Here is a 20,686-nt window from a genome sequence, read left to right as displayed (position 1 = left end):
TTGACAGATCCATAGCATCTCGTCCTTGTATAGATCTGTAGGCATCCGGGCCTATGTCACACCTTCAGGAGAGAAACTTTGTCTACCAATTAAAAGAATCAAATTTTGGAGATTAGAGCCCCTGCACACAAAGCCTTTACAGGAATACCAAGACCCCATGGAATTCTCTTCAGATACTGTCGGTTCCTGTACAGATGGACTCTGGTATGTGCGTGGTGAACATAGCCATTAAATATTACTCACTCTCAGGATTTTAATAGAAGGATCACTATCTATATAAACATGGCTTTTTTCTCAACCCACTAGAGATTCTTGAACCCACCCACCAGTAACTATTCTGAAATAGTCGAACTCCATCCACCCACAACCAGCAGAGGAGTAACAAAGTGAAGTAGGCATGAGTGGCAATAAAAATGCTAGAAAAAGTGGTTCTTCTAAAATAGTTAGAAGAAAACTTACAATGTTTAGATCAAAGTAGCGTCCCGACAATAATGTGAAGTTTGCCATTCTTCTTTTTCCCCTCTTTCTTCCATTTCTCACCCTTTTTCTGGTGGTAAGAAAAATAATGAACTTTGGCAGGAGGAGGTGACTATCTGGACATATCAAGCTTGGAGAAAGGAAATGAAGTTTCATGGAGAACACCCGAAAGAATGAAAGAATAAGAAAAACTGGCAATAGATGTATTCACAAATTGCCTGTTTAGTGAATTCCAGAGTCAACATCCTTAAAGTATTTTTAGTGGAAGAAGAAATATATACAAATGTATCATTTACCCCTGACTTAATGTAAATCTCTGCATCTATAGTCAGAAATCCACAGAATAAACTATGGGTACATTCTGTCATCTAGTTTAATTACACAAGGCTTGGCAGGCAGTAAAACATTTGTAAATTCTCTGAAAAAGACTAAGCTATATGAATGAAATATAGAAGAATGAATGTATTTTATTAGAATAGGCAACTGATGATTGGGAAAGAGACAAAATGAGAACATCCACTGAATAGTTGGAAATAATACTTTTTGTTTTGACTTACAAAGGCTTCCAGTTATAACTATTATTCAATGTTTTTATAAATAAAGATAGAAAAATAAAGTATTTATTTTCTATTGAATCCCACACACTAAAACCTGCATTTGTGATACAGATAAGGACATCTCATTTCAATTATTGTTTTTTTTTCTATTTATGAAATGTGAGAAAGAACAAAAATTGTAAATATGTTCAACAATTCAAACTGTCATTGGAATCTACAACAAGAAATTGGTTAGTCATTAAAATGTAGAGGGGGAATATCATTTTTGTCAGCTCCTTAACTCTTGGGGAGTTCTCAGTAATCTTGTAAACCATGTTATTGCGGTATTTTTAAAATTTCCCATGTTAGAGAATATTTAATTGCCACCAGCTTTTTAAATTATATGAGGTTTAATTTCTTTAAAGTAAAAAGAACAGTGTTATTTGATTTTACTGACATATCTGAGCTATCGATTATTGCTGGATATTTGTATACCTTTCTTTGTCATTTACTAGATGAACCTAATAGAACAGGATCTGCTTGTCTATACCTAGAGCAGACATTCTCTTCCCATGGTGCCAATTAGTAAAATTTCAATTTGGAAGAAAGGGTTCAAAAGCTGTAATACTTTTGATTTTTGGTGTACATCATGTGAGTTAACTGCCGTGAGACACTTAAAAATAGCCAACATTTACTAAGCCCCTAATATGTGCCAGGCCTCCTAATACTTTAACTGCACCATCTTATTTAAATCTTCACAACAGTATCATTAGGTATTGATGATTATTATCTCTATTTTATAACAATATTTATTTATTTTATAAATTTTCACCAAATTTACACTGTTCTTGGTGCTTGGGACACCACAGTGAACTAAATGGACAAGGATCCCTGTTCTTGTGGAGCTAAAATTGTATTGTTAACCAATAAGTGTAACCGAGAAGTAACTTATAAAATATGTTCCAGGCTAGGAAATGCCTAAAAAAATTAAACTGAAAGCTGACAAGGAGATCAGGAGTGTGGAGGTGGGTGTGTTACAATTTTAGAGGGTGTGATCAGGGTAGGTTTCATGCAGAAGATGACACATAAATGCCAAAATAACACATAAAAGCCAAAAATGATGGAGGTGAGAGAGTGAGCCTTGAGACCTCTGGGAAATACTGCTCCAGACAAAGAGAACAGCCAGTGCAAAGGTCCTAAGGTAATAATTTACCTGGCACGTTCAAAGAATAGCAAGTTGAGGACAGAGAGAAATAAGAAAGTTGGAAAAGCCTCAGTGAGTAGGGCAAATGAAGTGAAAGAATCAATGTAGGCAATGTCTCTCAACCAGCACAAGTATTTTGCTTTTACTCTGAGTAAAACCAACAAGTTTCACGTGATCTGCACTCCATTTTCAAAGGACAACTTTGGAGAGCAGATTGTAGAGGGCGATGACAGCAATGCAGAGTCAGTTTGGAGGTCACTGTAGCAATTTAGGAAAGGGAAGATAGATTCTCCAACAAAGGGGATAGTAGCAGACACAGTGAGAAGTGGTTAAATTCTGGATGTGTGTGAAGATAGTACCAACAGGGCTTGATGACACATTTGATGTGTATGTCAGAGAACAAGAGGAATGATGAATGATTCCAAGATTTTTGACCGGAACAAATAGAGGGATAAAACTGACATCAGTTGAGATGGGAGCACAGGGTAGAGTAGCGGGAAAAGAGAAGTTCAGTTTTGGACGAGGTAATTGACAATGTCAAATAGGTGGTGATGTCAGATAAGCAGTTGGATGTACGTGTTTGGAGTTTAGGAGAGAGACCAAGGTGGGGGTATAAATGTAGGAAGTGGTGACAAAAATGGTATTTACAGCCATGCAAATGGCTGATGAACTCACTAATGGGGTGAGTGTAGACTGAGAAGACCACTGAGAGATAAGCCATTGGTCATTCCAACATGAAGAAGAGAAAAGGGAAGAGGCCATCAAAGGAGACTGAAAAGAAGCAACCAATGAAATAGAGCTTAAACCAAGAGATTGTTTTATCCTGAAAGCCTAGTGAAGAAAATGTACCAAGGAAAAGGAATGATCCATTGTTCAAATGCTGCTCACAGATCAGTTGAGATGAGGATGGAAAATTGACCACTATGTATGGTGAGAAAACTATATTATGTTCTTAACTGCTATATTTTAATAACATAACACATGTGAAAATATTAAAATAATAAGGATTACCTTTTATTATATACCTACTATTTATCAAGCACTGCACTATATGCTTTACAAATACTATTTTTCCTTTCCCCAGTAATCCTAAAGGTAGGCATTTTTTTCTCTTAGAGATCTGGAAACCAAAACTCTGAAACACTAAGTGACCTGTCAAAGATTACACAGCTAGTAAATGTTAACATCAAAATTGTAACTCGGACTTGTCTTGATCCTAATGTCAATTCTAGTATACCATGAGATCTTCTGCAATCAGAAGAGAATTTATTAATATCGAGAAGAGTGAAGATGAAAATTCATTTTTTTAAATTGAGGCACCCTTGTGTTTTTTAATAAAGACTTTATTTATTTATTTATTTATTTGAGAGAAAGAGTGAGAGAGTGTGTGTGCGTGAGCAGGGAGAGGAGCAGAAGGAGAGGGACAGGCAGACTTCCCACTGAGCTGGGAGCCCGGCGACATGGGGCTTGATCCCAGGACCGTGATAAACAAGCCGAAGTCAGACATTTAACTGACTGAGCCACCCAGGCGCCTCTCAATGATTTCTTAAAATCTTCCTCTTAATGAATACTTACACATTGGGGAAATATTATAGAGAAAGAAGGCACAGAGCTAAAAAAATATGAGGAGTTTTATCACTTTGTAATTTATAAAAATGTAGTGCTATCTAAGTATAGGCTCCAGTCCATTTCTGTTTTGCTCACCTTCAAAATTATTGTCAGGTTAACGATCCTAAAACACTGTTTTCTGCATTATTGATGTAACCAAAACCTTTGGCTAGATGTTTGAAGCTCTCAGCTTGGCATTCAGGGTGTCTTATCAACTGACCTGGCATTTTAAAGCATGTGGTGGAGCCTGTGTTTCGACGTGAGGGATGGAATAGACAACTAAAATAACACTGCACATGAATGCCATTATATGTACTAAGACGGGCTTGCTGTGTTGTTTCAACAAATTCCTCTTTCTTTTTTTATCTTGCTGAGACCAGGATACTTCGGGAGAGCTTTCCTTCTTTCTTTGTTTCCTCCCACCCTTCCTTCCTTTCTTTGCACATTATTGAGTGATACTAGGAGACAGGCACTCTCTCAGGCACCAAAGATATGTGGTGGCCCAGACTGCTGAGGTCCTACCCTCTCAGACTTACATTCAAGTCAGGGAGACACACAGAAGTAAATTTTTTAAATGGTAAATTTGATGAGAAAAAGAGCTAGGATTGACTTGGGAGTACATAATATTCTTAGGAGAACAGTCTTCTCCATGGTGGGGAATTCTTAGCATTCGGAAATCAAAGTTATTTCAGTTTGCGCATGGTGGTCAAAAGAGGTAGAGAGCTGCTTAAGTTGAGGCAGAAGGATATCACAGGCAAAATCTGTACACCTCATAGTATTGTCAGGGGCCAGGTAGTTATGGGTTTAAGCTTATTATGTTCAATGGCTGGTGTCTTGGTCCACATTGCTCTTTCTTAGGACAGTAACTTGGAACTCAACATATTTTATGCATTGCCCTAAGCTATCCCACACTTTATATTCCAAACATAAGAACAGGTCTCATACAAATAAGTTTTCTGAGAGACTATCCTTTGGTATTAAACAATTTCCACTTATCTTTTCAGATTCTCAAGGAGAAAATTTGTGCATATACAAATATACACTTTGGGAGGTGCAATTCTTTCTTAGAGTTAAACAGCTAGGTCTATTTAACATCTGTGACTTAACTAATAATTCCAGTAAAGTTAAACTGAACCCTCAATTTTTTAATATCCTTCAGATCCAAAAATCTGGAATGAAGCCACATGATGGGATTTTACCATATGTATTCTTTTTATAATTTTGTAATCGCAGCCATAGTAACATGAAAGCGAATGATACGACTAGTAAGATCAGGCTAGCAGGAGCACCAAAACTAATATAAAATGAGTTTAGATCTACTAGGATTTGAATCTTTGGTTCAAAGAAATTGGGTAAGGCCAAGGAAGATGCTTAGAGGAATAACCCACACTTTCTCCGACTATGATCTTAAGAAATTAATGCTAATTTCAATATTGGAAACAGGAAATAGTATTTTTTTTTTACTTACAAATATAGATGAGGTTTAATGAGCTTCTGATGCAGTCTGTTCCACTAGGCATCACTCCTCTTCCATACCACCTACATAGCTCCTGAGTAGGAAATTTAAAAGCACATGACTTACCTACTTTAAGAAATGTGATACTTTGTGTGGCAAAGCAAAAATCAATTGACTGAACTCTAGGAGGATAAAAGAAAAGTGTGCTATGCACAAACAGCATGATGCAAACAGTAAAAATGGAATAACTTATGAGCCTGGAGCCTTGAAGTTATAGTGAATTAAAAAAATACAGTCAATATATAGAGATGCTGAATCCCCTTAATAAGCTTAATAATATGTATTTGAAAAATAAAACATTTACATCCATAAACACAAGGGGAGTATTGTAATAGAAAAAGAGTATCATCTTCATTGAATTCTTGGTCTTTGAAAAATACCATAAACTTTTCTAATTACCAAAGACATGCCAGGACCAGAGAAGAAGTGGGTTCAGTGTTTTAAGAACAAACTGAGGGTTTCAGAGGGGAGGGGTTGGGGCGATGGGCTAGGCAGGTGATGGGTATTAAGGAGGGCACATATTGCATGGAGCACTGGGTGTTATACGCAAACAATGAATCATGAAACACTGCATCAAAAACTACGGATGTACTGTATGGTGACTAACATATCAGAATAAAAAATCAAAAGCAAATAAGAGCAGACTTAGCGGTAGTGGTGAGAACTACTTTTTCTTTTAAGAGAAATCTTCAAAAATACTTAGCAATCTACACCTTTGCTTACTTTGGCAATGAGTGAATTGCTCATTCTAACCTAGTGCTTGCATTTAGCATGGAGAAGGTACATAATCTGGGAGTATTGGGTGAACTGAATTGAAGTGACCATGTAGTCAAATGTCAGGTCAACTGAAGAGAAAAATAGTCAGCATGGTTGTTGATTAAAATGAATACGAGCTAACATAATTATTCGAGTTGTAGTAGAGAGATTTTATATACCTGCAAGGAGGTATACTAAGTTCATTCCTATTCAAATTTTCTATGATTTAATGGGTGGGTGCCCATTTAGACACAGCCACTACTTTTAAAACTTACTAGCACAATGGTCTCAGTGTATTCAAGTTGACTAAATATCTTTACAGGAAATAAAAAACTGAAGATGTCTTCTACCACCTCATTAGGGCCAAAGAAAGCATTTTAAAATATAAAGTGATGGCACTTCCCTTGCATTAAGGAAAGATATTAGTATGTCATGTAATATAAAAGTGAATAGTGTTATATGAATCTCTTTCTTTCAGTAAATATGGAACTCTAGGATATATTACTTCTATAATTTCAAATTCATTATATTCAAAACGAGTTCCCCCAGTCCAGATCGCAGACTGGCTAACACTAATGAAACACTGCTTTCATTATGTTTGTTCTGTACCAGTAAATCTACATTCAACTTATTCCACTACCACTCAATTCATTGTGTCTTGCCTTCTGCCAACTTTCACTATTCCTCTGTAGCCTTGTCCCATACAACCCAAACAACTGTCTTATTATCTTTGGAATTCAGAGAACTTGGCCCCATGCTACTCTGCCCCATTTCCTTGTCCCTTCCATGACCTCCTACCAACTCTTCCCCTTAACCTTGGAACCAAGTACATAAACCATTGAATAAAAATAGGTCCTATGTAAACACTCCAGGCCTGGATTTCTGACTCCTTCCTTTCTCCTTATGGAAGTCCAGGACACATAGGAGATGCTCATTAAATATTGATGATCTGGTAACTTATGAACAGGAGTAATTATAATATGGATTCAACCACATTCCTCAGAAAACCAGTCTCTAAAGTTTAACTACATAGAGCAAAGTCTCATACTCAATAATATTTAGTATCTTTACCCCTTTTAACAGATATTTAATATTTCACAGTATTTCCTAAGTAATTTCCTACAGCATTAATGCAGCTGGCCTCAAGCAGCAATGGGATGAAGTGTCCTTGTCAGAGCTTCCAAATAGCTTCCATTTCCCTCTTCATGGCCTATGTACCCATCCTGCCGCTGACAGCTCACAGCTGAGTCCCTCACTGGGCTTTGCCCTCAGCCCCAAGAAGCTGTCTTGTTCACGGTTATGCCACCTTCCACGGGGCAGCCCACAGACAGTGACTGCTGGATGGGGGAATAGAAAGCCTTGACCATTGACTCAATTGTGGACAACTGTGAAAGACCCATAGGATACGCTGGGCCTTCAGGTGCAATGACACCACAAGTGCTTTCTTCCTCTGCCTCAGAAGCAACTAAACCGTCTGCTTCTAGGGAACCTAGCTGAACATAGATGTTTTCCCCACTAGCCCATGAACTTCTGATGGCAAGAACTTTCTTTAACATCTTCAGCCCATGTTAAGCACAATCCTTATAATAGACAGGACCCTCGAATGGTTCTGATTCATTCACATGAAGGTGTTAACCAATTAAAATGCGTATTGGAAGGAGCAATTCTGTTAATTTAATAGGACTGAAGAACAGTGGTGGCCAAGGGCCGCATTAGCCATACTGGCCACTCAATAACCACCTGAGAAAATGGCCCACATTTCTGCATAGGAAGGTCTTAGCCTGTGCTAATGTGGTTGGCAAGGGCTTCAAACTTGAAAGCTGAAGCTGAGTTGGTAGGGCACTTCGGAGAATACCGCGAAATTATCTAATATCCATCAAAAAGTATGGGGGGAGGGAATATCGACAGGGATTTGGGAGGGCTAGCTGAAACCCCTCCAAGGCACACCTTGGTGCTCCCACTGACCTCAACAGTTTTTAAAAAACAAATTCCTGCACAGAATGCAAATCCTCAGGGTGAGGGAGTGACTTCTGACAACTAGACAGAGCTACTTGTTCTTTTAGCTGAATCCTGATGATCGTGCAGATAATTTTTAGCTTGTGCCTAAGTAAATTGTATTCCTTTTCATTTTCTCTTCAGTGTTTGACCATTTCCCAGCATAGTAGAACTTCCAGTATAAAATGATCAGAAAAAGTATGGAAAAAACAATGCTTATGGGTTTGTTTCATTCTTCTTAGTAGAAATGCAGACAAAGTATTTGGTAAGAGAAAGAATTTAAACTCAGCTAAAATGAGGGGTTTTTATTTCAGGAGGCTCACTTTCTGATGTCCTTCTAGAATTTCAAAGTGTTATAATTATTGGGAATTAACAAAATGGTTCACACTTGCCAGGAATAAAACCTATTTTCTTTTTTTCTTTTCTTTTTTTTTTTTTAAGATTTTACTTGTTTGAGAGAAAGAGAGCACAAGCAGGGGGAGTGGCAGAGGGAGAAGCAGACTCCCTGCCGAGCAGAGAGCCTGATGCAGGGCTGGATCTCAGGACCCCGGGATCAAGACTGGAGCCAAACCAGATGCTTAACCGACAGAGCCACCCAGGTGCCCAAATCCTATTTTCTCATTACTGAATGTATATTTTACTCTAAAGCAATACTTTTTTCCATATGATCTTAATATAAAACCATTTTGGAATTCATATTTCTACCTTGCCATTACATTACATAAAGCACTTTCCTTTTTCTTTTCTCCCCAGCTGCCTTTTCCAACTTCCCCTTCTTCCCAAATGAATTGCCAAACATTCTCACTGAAGAGTTACATATAAACCACAGCATTTTTGCTAGGGTGGGTGGCAACTTTCTAACTAAGCAAAGAGAGTTTGAATGGATACATTCCATTATAGAATGTTGCCTTCTGCTTTAAAAAAAGTTAATTTTAAACTTTGGCTCTGTATTTATCTAGCACTGGTAACAGTGGTTTAGTCTTAGAAAAGAGGAAAGAGAAAAGGAAATGAAGAGAGCCCATAATGGCTGTTGGAGAACAGGGGTTCAACATGAAGAAAGTTGCAGTAGACAAAGAATTTGGGAGTCCTTGGGAAATTCACAAAGCTGGGAATCAAAGGTACCCTGGAGATACAGAATTTTAATTTGTTCCTCTTTTTCCTAAAGCATGAATCTGAGTAGGTTATAAAATGCTCTGTTTTCCTTCTGCCCATGAAACCCCATTCCATTTGTTCCTGGCTGCCAGACCTGGAGATCTGGGGCTCCAGCCGTAACTTCTTACATTCCGCATCATGTACCCCATGATATTATGATATCTCTGTTCTTGATTCTCCTCTGTCTGGAACGTTTTTCTTTTCCACACCAATATGAGCTCCTTCAAAGTCTAGCTAAACCTCATTTCCTTCAACGAGCTTCTCGTAACCCTTCCAAGTGCATGTGTTCTGACCCTTTCCCAAGCCTGTACCATACATGACACCTCTCTCAGAAGTAGTTGACTACAGACTATCATGAATTACAGCTATATGTGATTTTGTTTCTCACCCCTATCCCTCGCTCATCTCAATATCCCTTGAACACACTCTTATAGCTCCTTGTACACTGAAGGCACTCAAATATTTATGGTGCGAGTAGAAGGAAGGAAGGAAGGAAGGAAGGAAGGAAGGAAGGAAGGATGGAAGGAAGGAAGGAAATGAGGAAAGAAGGGTCAGGCATTTTTCTCCCTATTTGTAGATTACAAACTACTAATACTAATCCTTTCTCCTTTATTACTCGATTTTCCTTTATGGCTTTCTGAAATCAGCAGTTTTTTTCTCATTTTACCATGCATCGTGGGGTTGGGAGAACTCTGACCTGAAACTGATCTGTTGTCACTAAATGCTTCAGCATTTGTTCATGTCACAATGATGTGCTGGTGACCTACTCTAAGCCATGCGCAATGCTGGGCCCTGGAAATACAAAACAGACAGGCATCAGGGCACCAGCCTCCTGGAGCTAAGCTAAACTGTTCACTCACTGCGAGGAGCACACCCACTGATGTAAGCGGCTTGCTCTGTGACTGTGTTATTATGGGCCTGGAGGAGAACCCCAACAAGGGAAAGCAGCAGAGTCCAAACCCCCCAGAGACCCCTTGAATGCATTTACTCTACACACTGTGGCATTGGAAACCTCTTGAGTACCATTCAGGAGTTCAGTCATGGTGAGAACAATTAGGGGCTTTAACAGGGGTATTCAAAAGCCTAGCACTGCGAGCCACCAGATTCATTTGTTACATTCAAATTTTCTCCCTTGGCCACATGAAGCTTTGTTTACACAAAATAGCTGATACCATTTTAGGTCTCTCGGCTTTCCTTTTTTACTGCTGTGTTTAGCTCCTCTGACTGTGTTCCTTCTGAAATAAAGTTGGCAAGAGGCTGGGAACACTGTGGTACCAATAGCCGGTGTCATTTCTTCAAACAAGTATGTCCGGCAGCTGCCTGCTCAGGAAGACAAGAGGGCACTGCAAGATCCAACCAGAACAAGAGGACGCCCACCACAGCCCCCTCGCCACCTTATCACCTACAGTGCAATCTACGGAAGCCATTTTTGTCTGGGTCAGAAAAAAAATTAATGGCATATTTTCTCCAAATGTCCCAATCCTAATATGAAGGGGTGAAGCCTATTATTCCCAACTTTTCTCTTTAGCATATTACCAGTGGTTCGTATGTCACACATCTTAACAAAAATCAGAGATCCATATGGCTGTATCTCCTTCACTTAGTAGCTCTGTAGTGGTAGCTCAGAAAACGGGATATAAATAAGATTGCCGTCATTATTCCCAAACTGGTTCACAACTATCATCTATGTAAGCAGAATGACCCTGTTGGTGAAGAAATGAAATATGGCATTCCATCTCTTCAAAGACGGGTCAAATGTGGCTGAAAGATATTTTGATAAGACCTCTAGGTGGATGACTTTGGAAGCAAGAAGGAAGCACACAATCCTAAAAGCCAGAGACATCCATTGTGGGATGTGTGGAAAAGTCAAGAAAAAGGAGGGGCTCCAAAGAAGAGCAATCCCTTGCAGGTGGGGAGATAGAAAGTTAATGGGAAAGAGGACAGCATGGAAAAGCAAGGAAGCCCCACCAGTAACCTATTTTCCCAACGTTCCCTGTCTTGCGTCTCTGGAGGGCAAATGAGGTCAAGAGTGTATGATGCGCATAAAGGAAAAATAAAGTCCACAGATTCCGAGTGGGGGTGCCATGTGAGTGATCACGAGTCAAGTGAGCGAGAGGCCAAAAGATTACATGCACTAAAATTAGCTTCGACAAGAACAATTACTTTTCTTATGCTTCACACTACTAAAAAAATATCTTACGGCAAGACATATTGCTATGTAACTAAAATACTAAACTGATGGCTTGTGTCATATCAGAAAAGTGGAATCACACATCATGGAGGAGAGAGCAAATGAATTGTGAGATCTTGGAACCTAATTTCATTCCTCTGGTTCAAAATTTCCTTGTTGGCTAAAATGACATAATGGGGCATCGTATATAATTTCATTAGATTTGTATGAGGCTACCATAACCAGCTCTGGCTACATTTATATTAATTCATTTCCATTTGACTGCAATAAAAATAATGTTTATTTTATATTTTAAAATGCAAGCATTCCATAACATCAGACACGTTTATGTTATAATAGTTCAATTTTAAAATTTGAAAGTGAATTTACCTGTGTTGGAATTTTAAATGTATATTCTTAGGAAATTAGATACTCCAACTCTACACATTCAAAAATCCAATTCCTTTGATCCACATTTCACCATCATATGAACTTGCCATTTATTTTATATGTAAGATAACATGTTGCATGTGCAGATGCAATGGAAGCATTTTGGGTGTAGACATATAGGCCTTTAATTTACTTGGGCTGCAGGAGTTACTCCAAGAGGTCTAGCATCTAGAATAGACACCAATTTTTTTATATAGATAATGTATTTCAAAGATATAAATAGACCCTGCTGTGACTATACACAGTCAAATTCATTTTTAAAAGACTGATTATATGCATAATTATCATTATTATTATTATGCACTTGCTCAATCAACTGATATTGAAAGTACAACTATGATCAAGTGGCCTCCCAATTTTTTCAATTATAAAGGGGAACTTTATAGCAGAAAATGATGAAGATCACTATACCAATTCACAGTTGCATTACATGTAAATGTTGATAGGGCAAGAACCTACCAATTAGTTCACTTCGATCAGCCCATGACAAAATAAACCGCTATGAATAATTTTATGATTATTCATATAGTGATTTATTTATAATTATAATTCACATAAAGTGTAAGCTACATAATTAACAAACATATTGAAAGAGTGATAGTCTATAATTATATGATCACAACTCACAGTCCATTGCATTTTTTTTTGCTGAGTCCAAACTCCACACACTATTTCCTGACTTAGAAAATATTACAAAATACAATCTAATTTTACTGTTAAATATATATTCTTAGATATGTAACTCTTGTATGAACAAAATAGCTCAGTGCCATTTGTTGCATTTTATATATGAACATAGTAACTGTAACACACTCTTTGGATAGCTTGTCGTGAGAAAAATTACTTTTAATGTTTTAATATGAAAAGAGTAAAGAGCAGATTTTCAGAAGAAAAATATTAAAAGTGCTTTCCTTTCTCCCTCTGCTTTATCCACAGCTCCTTGCTTGGCAATTTCAGATCGTGTGATAGGCAAGCAACACCAGGCCGGTCAGTCATCCTTCTCTAAAGCTAAAAGCCTGAGGAGTTTTAGAGTTTTGACACCTGCATATTGTGTCTACACAGGGGAACCAAAAAAGCATGTCAATTAAGGTTCTTTCATTGTAAGCCAATGGTCAGGGTAAGCAGCAAGGGAATGTTCTTTGAGCCATGTGGTTGGCCTGTAATGGAATGCTGTCTGCAGTGTAAGATACTCCAGGGTGGCATTCTCTGGGTGAAAATTAAAAGCATATTTGTATGGTGATTAGCAGAATTTGTCAAATAAACAAGCCTGTCTACATTCCTATAATATTCCTTTGTAAATATGCCTGAGCAAATCTAAAGCATTTCCATAAGTCATACGGTAATATGCATTTTAAAAATATAAGAAACCAAGAAAATGCTGGCTATTTATAGGCATCAGTGAAGTCAGATAAACACGCATGATCAAATTCATCTGAAACAAAGAAATATCGGGAAGACTTAACATAAAAAGCAAGACTCTGGGAATTTAGAAAGAGAAGGTTGCTCTTTAGCAGGAAAGTTGTTTAAGTCCAAGTACATTTACTTTTATTTACAGCGTTAATTTTCCATTTTACAATTTTACCTTCACCAAAATACAAAAACTTACTTTTTCACTTGATTATCCAGTTGCTTAAAAACATCTATGGAAGGTCCTATCACCACCTATGCCCTTCTTACATGTGTAAATGTATTTATGCCAAGATACAAGAACGCTAAAGAAATGCAGTGTTAGTGGTGACACACGGGGGATTGCCTCCCCCTAAAGAACGTTTGTAATTATTGCAATGAGCAAATTCCAAAACAGAACTATTATCTTTATATTCTCATACCCTCTGTTACACTTAGTATTCGAATGCATTGGGCTTTGGTAATAAAGTGACAGAAGAGAGTAGCTTTTTGCTCAATTAACCCAATTTAAAGTGGTAGCACCAAGTTTGTCAACATTTGTTTGTGTACTCTTGGTACCAAAAACAGAAACACCTGAGTACTCAGGAGAATTAACAAAACAAAACACCAAGTAATCAGCTGAAAACACTCTCGCACACAAAACCCTTAGTTACCATTCTTTGAATGTTATTCAAAAGCAAACGTTTGTTTAGTTACTTAAGGCAATTATATTCCCATATGAGTACTGCTTAAAAAAACAGAGACCTGAGTGAAAGATAGCCACCAAAGCCTTTAATTTGTCCATTGCTTACTGAACAGTATTACCTACCAGCGAACTGTAATTGGGACTACAGAGAGCCTATAAAGATTTACAATAAGAGTATGAGGGGAAAATGCACCGTTAACTTAATGCGACTTTGGAGAATGCTTCATAATAATAATTGCATGTATTTCTAAGGCATAGCCGGACGGTGGGCCCTTAGACACACATCGCCTTTCTTGAGTGCAATGTGTTAACTACCCCATTTTAAAGGATTCTTGATTTTAAAGGATAATCTTGAACCCTGAGAGGTGAAACACAGGGTCAGAAGTCACAAGGCTGGTAACTGGCAGAGCCTGAAGTGCAACTGGGGGCCTCTGACTCAGCCCCAAACTCCAGGATGCCTGGATGTCTCTGAGCGCTGGGCTCCTTCCTCTCGGACATTCCTGATACAACTAATGGAAATAGGCTTGGAATTTAATAATAAAACTGCTGACACGGTCTTATCTATAGCTGCCCAAATGGTGCTATACAATGATGCTTTAGAAGCTGAACATGACCAGAAAACTTGCTACTTTTACATCTTATTAATCAACCCTTGGGTGCTTTGGGTGCCACACATTTTAGAATAGTCTGCTTTATAAAAACATGAGATTGACCAAACAGCAAAGATCGTATCAGTGGTGAGACAAAGTAGATCCCAACCACTTCAGTTTATAATAAACTAAAAGAATCTGAAATATAAATCTTAAATTAATCCTGAAAGTGCAGTTGTTCTTAAATGTTTTATGCATTAGTCATTTTAATAATAACATGATTTGTTCACATACGTTGCAAACATAATAAACATCTCTTTTCCATTTTTTCCTAGTTTGAGGAATATTGTGATTACTTATCAGCTAGACATCCTGACTTCACTGAAGCAACTAGTCAGGAAATAAAATGAGTCCTTTGCATATTTATAAATGCTATTTCTTCTATTTTCCCCAAATATTTTCTAATCTGACTACATAACTTGGGCTGATAAAAGGGCAACGAAATAGAGAAATAGATACTGTATTTTAAATTATTCACTGCCTTCATGTTTAAGTGTTTTCCTATTAGGCAAAGCTTTTTATTATTGATTTGTGGGATACTGAAAAAAATGCTATAATCTGCCTCAGTTACATAATCGTCGACGGAAAAAAAAGTAACAGGTTACGAAGTGCCATTAAAATGACTAAAACTACCTTTCCTAATGTGAATATATGCAGTCTTCAAGTCAAAGGACAGCAATTACATGGGTACGTATGTTTCATGGTCAGTATCTTTTTTCAGAGACTTCTTTTCCTTTCTAGTATTATTTCTATCCCCTACCAAGCTTATAAGGCCTCCAGAATATGCCCTGTTTGGTAACATATGTGTGGTTTATGTCAGAAAACAAATGAGGAAGTCATTTATAAAATATTACAATAAGGAGCACACGAAATAATCATCGCAGACTGTATTTCTGCACATAGTCAGAGACTAAGAGTCTGGAAGCAGATGTGGGGTTACCCTGACCCCTGAAGGAAGGAATCAGGAGTTAACTTCATATCCAATTTTCTCTACAATATGAACACCAAACCTCCAAATCCACTCAGTGTTTGGGTATGTCCTGCAGAAACAGGAAAGTGGTCTCAAATACCAGAGCTCAAAATTTCATTCCACCATTCCACCATTCTGATTTGGGGTAAGCAGATCTTTGCAAAGTTACTTAGTGGATGTCTAGATCCTGCACCTGACTCCATAGGAAAAACAGAAAGAATCATCTCATCCCCATGCTAGCAAAGTCCCTTAACCTTCTTGGGAAAATAAACGTAAAGGGAAATAGGAAATAGCACAACTAGATGAAAAGACGATTGAATTCCACAGGGTTAGGATTTCAGCAGAGTTGCATTTTGAGGGAATTTAGAATCTTCTGAGGGAAAAACAGACCCCGAAACATTAGAAGGCCAAAAGGAGCTGATGTGTATCTTCTTTTTTAAAACATCGCAAGTCCAAATAAAACATCAGGGTTAAATGACATTTTATTCCGCAGTATTCCCTCCTCTGTATAGCGGGCACAGTACCTTTATCTCATCTCATGGTAAAAGTCACAGGCAGCTGCAACATGTCCTTTAAGCCATTCAATAAGTAAAACTTGAAAATGGACTGCTCTTTATTTCTGAGATTGTATGAATAATGAACTCATTGCCATTTATTTTTTAATTTAACAAGATGGAATTACCTTGGAAGGTTTTTACTGCTCTTTTCCCTGAGGTTTAAAATGGCCCAGAAAGAGGTCTGTCAAGGCAAAGATAAAGGTACAAAACACTCACTTCTGACACACTGTGGAAGCAATCGTTTTTTATGAGGGAAACACCAGGCTGAAATCTGCATTAAGCTCTACCAGGCAAAAATGCAAGAGGACCCCCAAATAGTCGTTCTGTTCACAGTCATCATTTCAACTGATTTAACTTTCTGCTCAGTTGGGGTCATGTATGTCAATCATAGGGTACAGAACTATGACCTTGGCTGGGATCATCAGTCCCAATTACTCAACGGGGCACTTCTGAAACGTTGCGGACTCATTTTGACTCTCCACGGGTGTGGCTAAAATTGGTCCTGTCCAGCTCTAAAGCTTACACAGATCTGCTGCCCCTCAGAAACTCACTATGAGAAAACTCATGCTAAATTTGCCACAGAGATCAGGGTTTACAGGACCCTCTGAGCTAATCTCCGTCTGCCCTCCTCCTCCTCTGTTAGCTGTTACAAGCCTTCAAAAGTTAACAGGGCGATGGAGCCTCCCTCTATACAATCATTTCATCTCACTATCGTTGACTGAAGCTCGCTGATGTAATGAAGTTACATAATCACCGATTATGCACGACTTCCATCCATCTTCCTACATATCCACATATCTTCTCCCCTCCCCTTCAGATCAATCTACCAGGTGAGATTTATAACACATGTAAATGCTCCATTCTCTCATCATAGGTACTGAATATGGGACTTTTGCATTGCAGTACAGTGCACTGAACCACGTCATCAATATTGATTTTTTTATACCATTTCCCAGGCAGAATATGCTTAAACATCCTTCGTGCTCTAGTCTCTAACTTTTTACTGAAAGGGTAAAATAGATGTAGCAGATAGGACACATCCTCAACTTAAGGTTAAGGGAAGTGTGTAATTGCCTGCATTTCCAAAGCTGGCTGCATTGCAATAAAAGGATCGTCTCTGCTTCCAGACCTTCAACTCCCCTGCACGTGGGTCGCAGCTTCAGCTATTTAGGGTATTAGGTAAATAATTATATTATTGGGCTATCAAACTTGAGAAAGAAAGCATCTGGTGGTATTTAAAATAATATTGCACGATCCTCTATTCTGCTCATCATTTTCAGTTTTTTCTTTTCTTTTCTTTTCATTCCGAATGATAATCAGTGGATAAAAAAGTAGCTCAGGGTACTTAATAATCTCCAATAATCACAACCTAGAGAATAATTAACAATGATTATCACCTTAAAGTTTAAAAACTTGACAAGTGGGATGTCCCTGGTCCCATTGCGGCTGTGAAATGCAGCAGAATGCTGCACTGAGTTGAAAACATATTTCTTTTAATGAATAAAGAGTAGCTCGTTTCATTTTAAATAGGGCTCTTCAGTAAGTGTTCCTTTCACTGCTGCTACCCCTACCAGAACACAGGAGCCACAAATATTGCATCCAAACAATAGAGTGTCTACCCGGAATTAATTCAAGACACTCTTCCATATCAAAATAATTGGAGGGGGAAGTGATGCTTTGATTTATTTTCAATTACACTCAGAATACAGACCTACATACACACACACACACACACACGCACACGCACACACACCAACACACCCAACTGCAGTTATTCCATTCAGTGCCAATAACGGCCACATCACAGCCATCAATGCGATGCAGCAATCATCCAAGTCACCCATTCCCATTACAAACGCCCAAGTTTGCTCTCGCCACTGATGGGTTTGCATATATAAAATGACCTTACCCACAACAGTCTTCCAAATTATTCTCCTCTGGATATCAGTCGGCAAGGTAATTGCTGGTCATCACAATGCGTATTCAGAAAAATCCACGTTTTACTCCTGTGTTCTTTTTCTTGTTTTTGCTAGCAATTAATATCGTGAACAAGATACCCATTCACAAATGCCAAGTTCACCATAAAAGCAGATAATTCCATACAGCTCTTCCCTACAAGACTGCCTCCAGTTAGTTCTCAAAGTGCCCGATTGTTTGGTGAAGATACAATCCAGGTGCAGAGCAGGGGGGGGGGGGGGGGGGGGGGGGGGGGAAGCGACTAGGAGAAAAAAGAAGAGGCAGATAGAAAAGGAGACACTGAGAGAGGAGAGAGCAGAAAAAGAGGGAAGAAATTTTTTTTAAAAAGGAGGAAGGAAAAAGGCCGGTAAGTGAGGAAGTCTGAGAGGTCTATGACAAGAATCGGAGTCTCGCTTGCAAATCTTCTCTATACATGTAGCCCTTCAGATCCTCTTGTTCCCCAAGTAAAATTTCCAGATCCGGGATGCAGCCATAAGAAAGAATCCTATGTATATTTCACAAGTATCCCGCAATAACAGATCCGACGGGGTTTTCCTTGTACAGTACTGCTGTGTGAAAGCACACAACCCCTGCTGTTTGGGAAGGTGTCTCCTGGGTCCTAGCTCTCTTCAGCAGCCCCCAAAAATGATTTTTCAGAAAAGAGTGGGGGGGAAAAAAGCAGCTTTGCGTTTGCCTTGAATGATGCTAATCCTGAGCGAAAACGACAAGCAAACCTCGAATAGCACGGGATCTTGATTAATAGCCACAATCCACTCAAAATATCCCAGGAAAGAAGGAGCGAAAACAAGAAAGAGGAACTGCAATGCATAAATGATTCCAGTGTTTCTACAAGATCGGTTCATTTGATTGAATGCATTCTCTGGGTTTGCTGCAAGTCATAAAGAGGATAGTGTTACTGCCACCCAATGGATATTTTAGTACTAGCCAATCCACAGAACGCCACCGCTTTGCGAGTTTTAGTTTTCCGAAGACTAAAGAGGAAGGAGGGTAGCCTGGGAATCTTTTGGAAAAGACCCCGAGAGGCCTCAAATAACGGGAATCTGTCTTTCCAGGCAAAACTGGACGGCAAATGTGGACGTTTACCATTCCTGCGTTAGCCACCTTAGAATTAGGGTTCCATTTCTCTAGGAGGCAGAAAGGTACAGAGAGCGACGCCTAAACTGACACGCTCACAATAACCTCCTTTTCATCTCCTCTTTAAAGCAGATTTGCCCGTGACCGCTCCCGGTCCCTGAGCCCCCCACCCCCACAGAACCATGCTCAGTATCACTTTAAGCGGGATTGCTAAAGGGAGCAAAGTGCCCGGAGGGGAGGGGGCTGCTCCGAACCTCCCTCCCGGAGGCAAGGTGATAATTGTTTGTAAAGGGCAGTCTTGCAAAGTGCTTCAGCCTGTATTGATATGTAAACTGTAAGTCCTTCTGGCAGTAATCCTCCCCGCCGCCGCTCCTTCAGTTTGGGAGGAGCATTATTTTCCCTAAGGAAGAGGGATTTGGGAGAGGGGTGCTGGTGGAAGGCTCTCTGGGAGCGTGGGGGGTGGGGGCGGGGCGCAGAGGGGAGGAGACTGAAGAGGATCCTCCTCCCCTCCACCGCGTAACGGAGTTCGCTGCAGGATTCTGAGATGGAGTCCTAACGGGAGAAGAGGGACCAGATAGGTACCGGGCAATCAAACGGGGGAATTTGCGCAGTTTAAGATCCTTGCCCTTTATACTACCTTGGGATAGTATAATACCCACCTGGGATTCTGTACTGCTCACACTTGAACGTAGGCATGATCACCTGGGTGTCTTGTTAAAATGCAGATTCTGATTCAGTTAAGTCTGGAGTGAGGCCTTAGAGTCCGCATTTCTAATAAACTGGTCCTTGAGCCATCCTAATGCTGCTGGTGTACGGACTATGCTTGGAGAAGCAAGACTCTTGGGCATGGTTAATGCTTACGCGGTAACCACAGTGTTAGTTACCGACAGTGCGAACGCAGGGCAGTTAAAGCACTGAGAAACACTTTTGCAGTGAACACCCCTCCCTCGGCCTCACTCTTCGACCTTTCCGAGACACCACCTGTAGCCCCCATTCAAGAAAACCTTAACCCACTCCAACAAGCTTTTGCAATGTAAAGTTTAAGAGGATAAGCCCCACATAGAACAATAAATAGGTAAAGCAGCCAGGGCCCTGGAGAACTGGGTCTTCATTTAATCTGGAGAGTAAAACACAACTGAAGATCAAGGAAACGCGTGAACGTATGCGGTGAAACGCGAGCTAAACGACTGCAAGCCAAACTCAGGGCGCAGGTGAGGCTGATGGGGACTGGGAGAGGAAAGGACGGTCAATCTGTATTTTTAAGGAAGGAGCATTATATTGAAGCTCCCAGTCCAAGGTGAGAGAAGATCTGGTTAAAGTGTGCGGGCAAGTCTGACATGGTTTCCCTGGTGGTAACTCACCCAAATTAACCTCCTGTGTGCCAGTCGTTCCCTTCGTCATGCTCCTTCCCCACATGCTCTAATCCAGAGAAAACTGAGGCCCCGAGGTGAAGGGGACGCGCATTCTCCTCTTCTCACAGCAGAAGAGCTATATTTTCAACA

The 20,686-nt window shown here is 39.4% G+C and overlaps 1 protein-coding gene across 2 annotated transcripts in view; it reads right to left on the bottom strand.

Moving 5' to 3' along the window:
• Positions 1 to 19,973, bottom strand: part of IL1RAPL1 (interleukin 1 receptor accessory protein like 1) — a 1,333,324-nt gene extending 1,313,351 nt beyond the window's left edge. The window contains exons 1-2 of one of the 2 annotated variants that reach the window (XM_034649157.1): positions 19,844 to 19,973; positions 5,294 to 5,375 (exon numbers count right to left, since the gene is read on the bottom strand). The gene's annotated coding sequence lies outside the window, so the exon portion shown is untranslated. Of the gene's footprint in view, positions 1 to 5,293; positions 5,376 to 18,042; positions 18,303 to 19,843 lie in introns of those variants that run through there. The other variant, XM_019797284.2, reaches the window with a different exon arrangement.
• Positions 19,974 to 20,686: the final 713 nt, after the last annotated feature.

This window comes from Ailuropoda melanoleuca, chromosome X, assembly GCF_002007445.2.
Source record: "Ailuropoda melanoleuca isolate Jingjing chromosome X, ASM200744v2, whole genome shotgun sequence".
In the NCBI taxonomy this organism is placed as follows: domain Eukaryota; kingdom Metazoa; phylum Chordata; class Mammalia; order Carnivora; family Ursidae; genus Ailuropoda; species Ailuropoda melanoleuca.
This window is presented reverse-complemented; position numbering and strand designations above follow the sequence as displayed.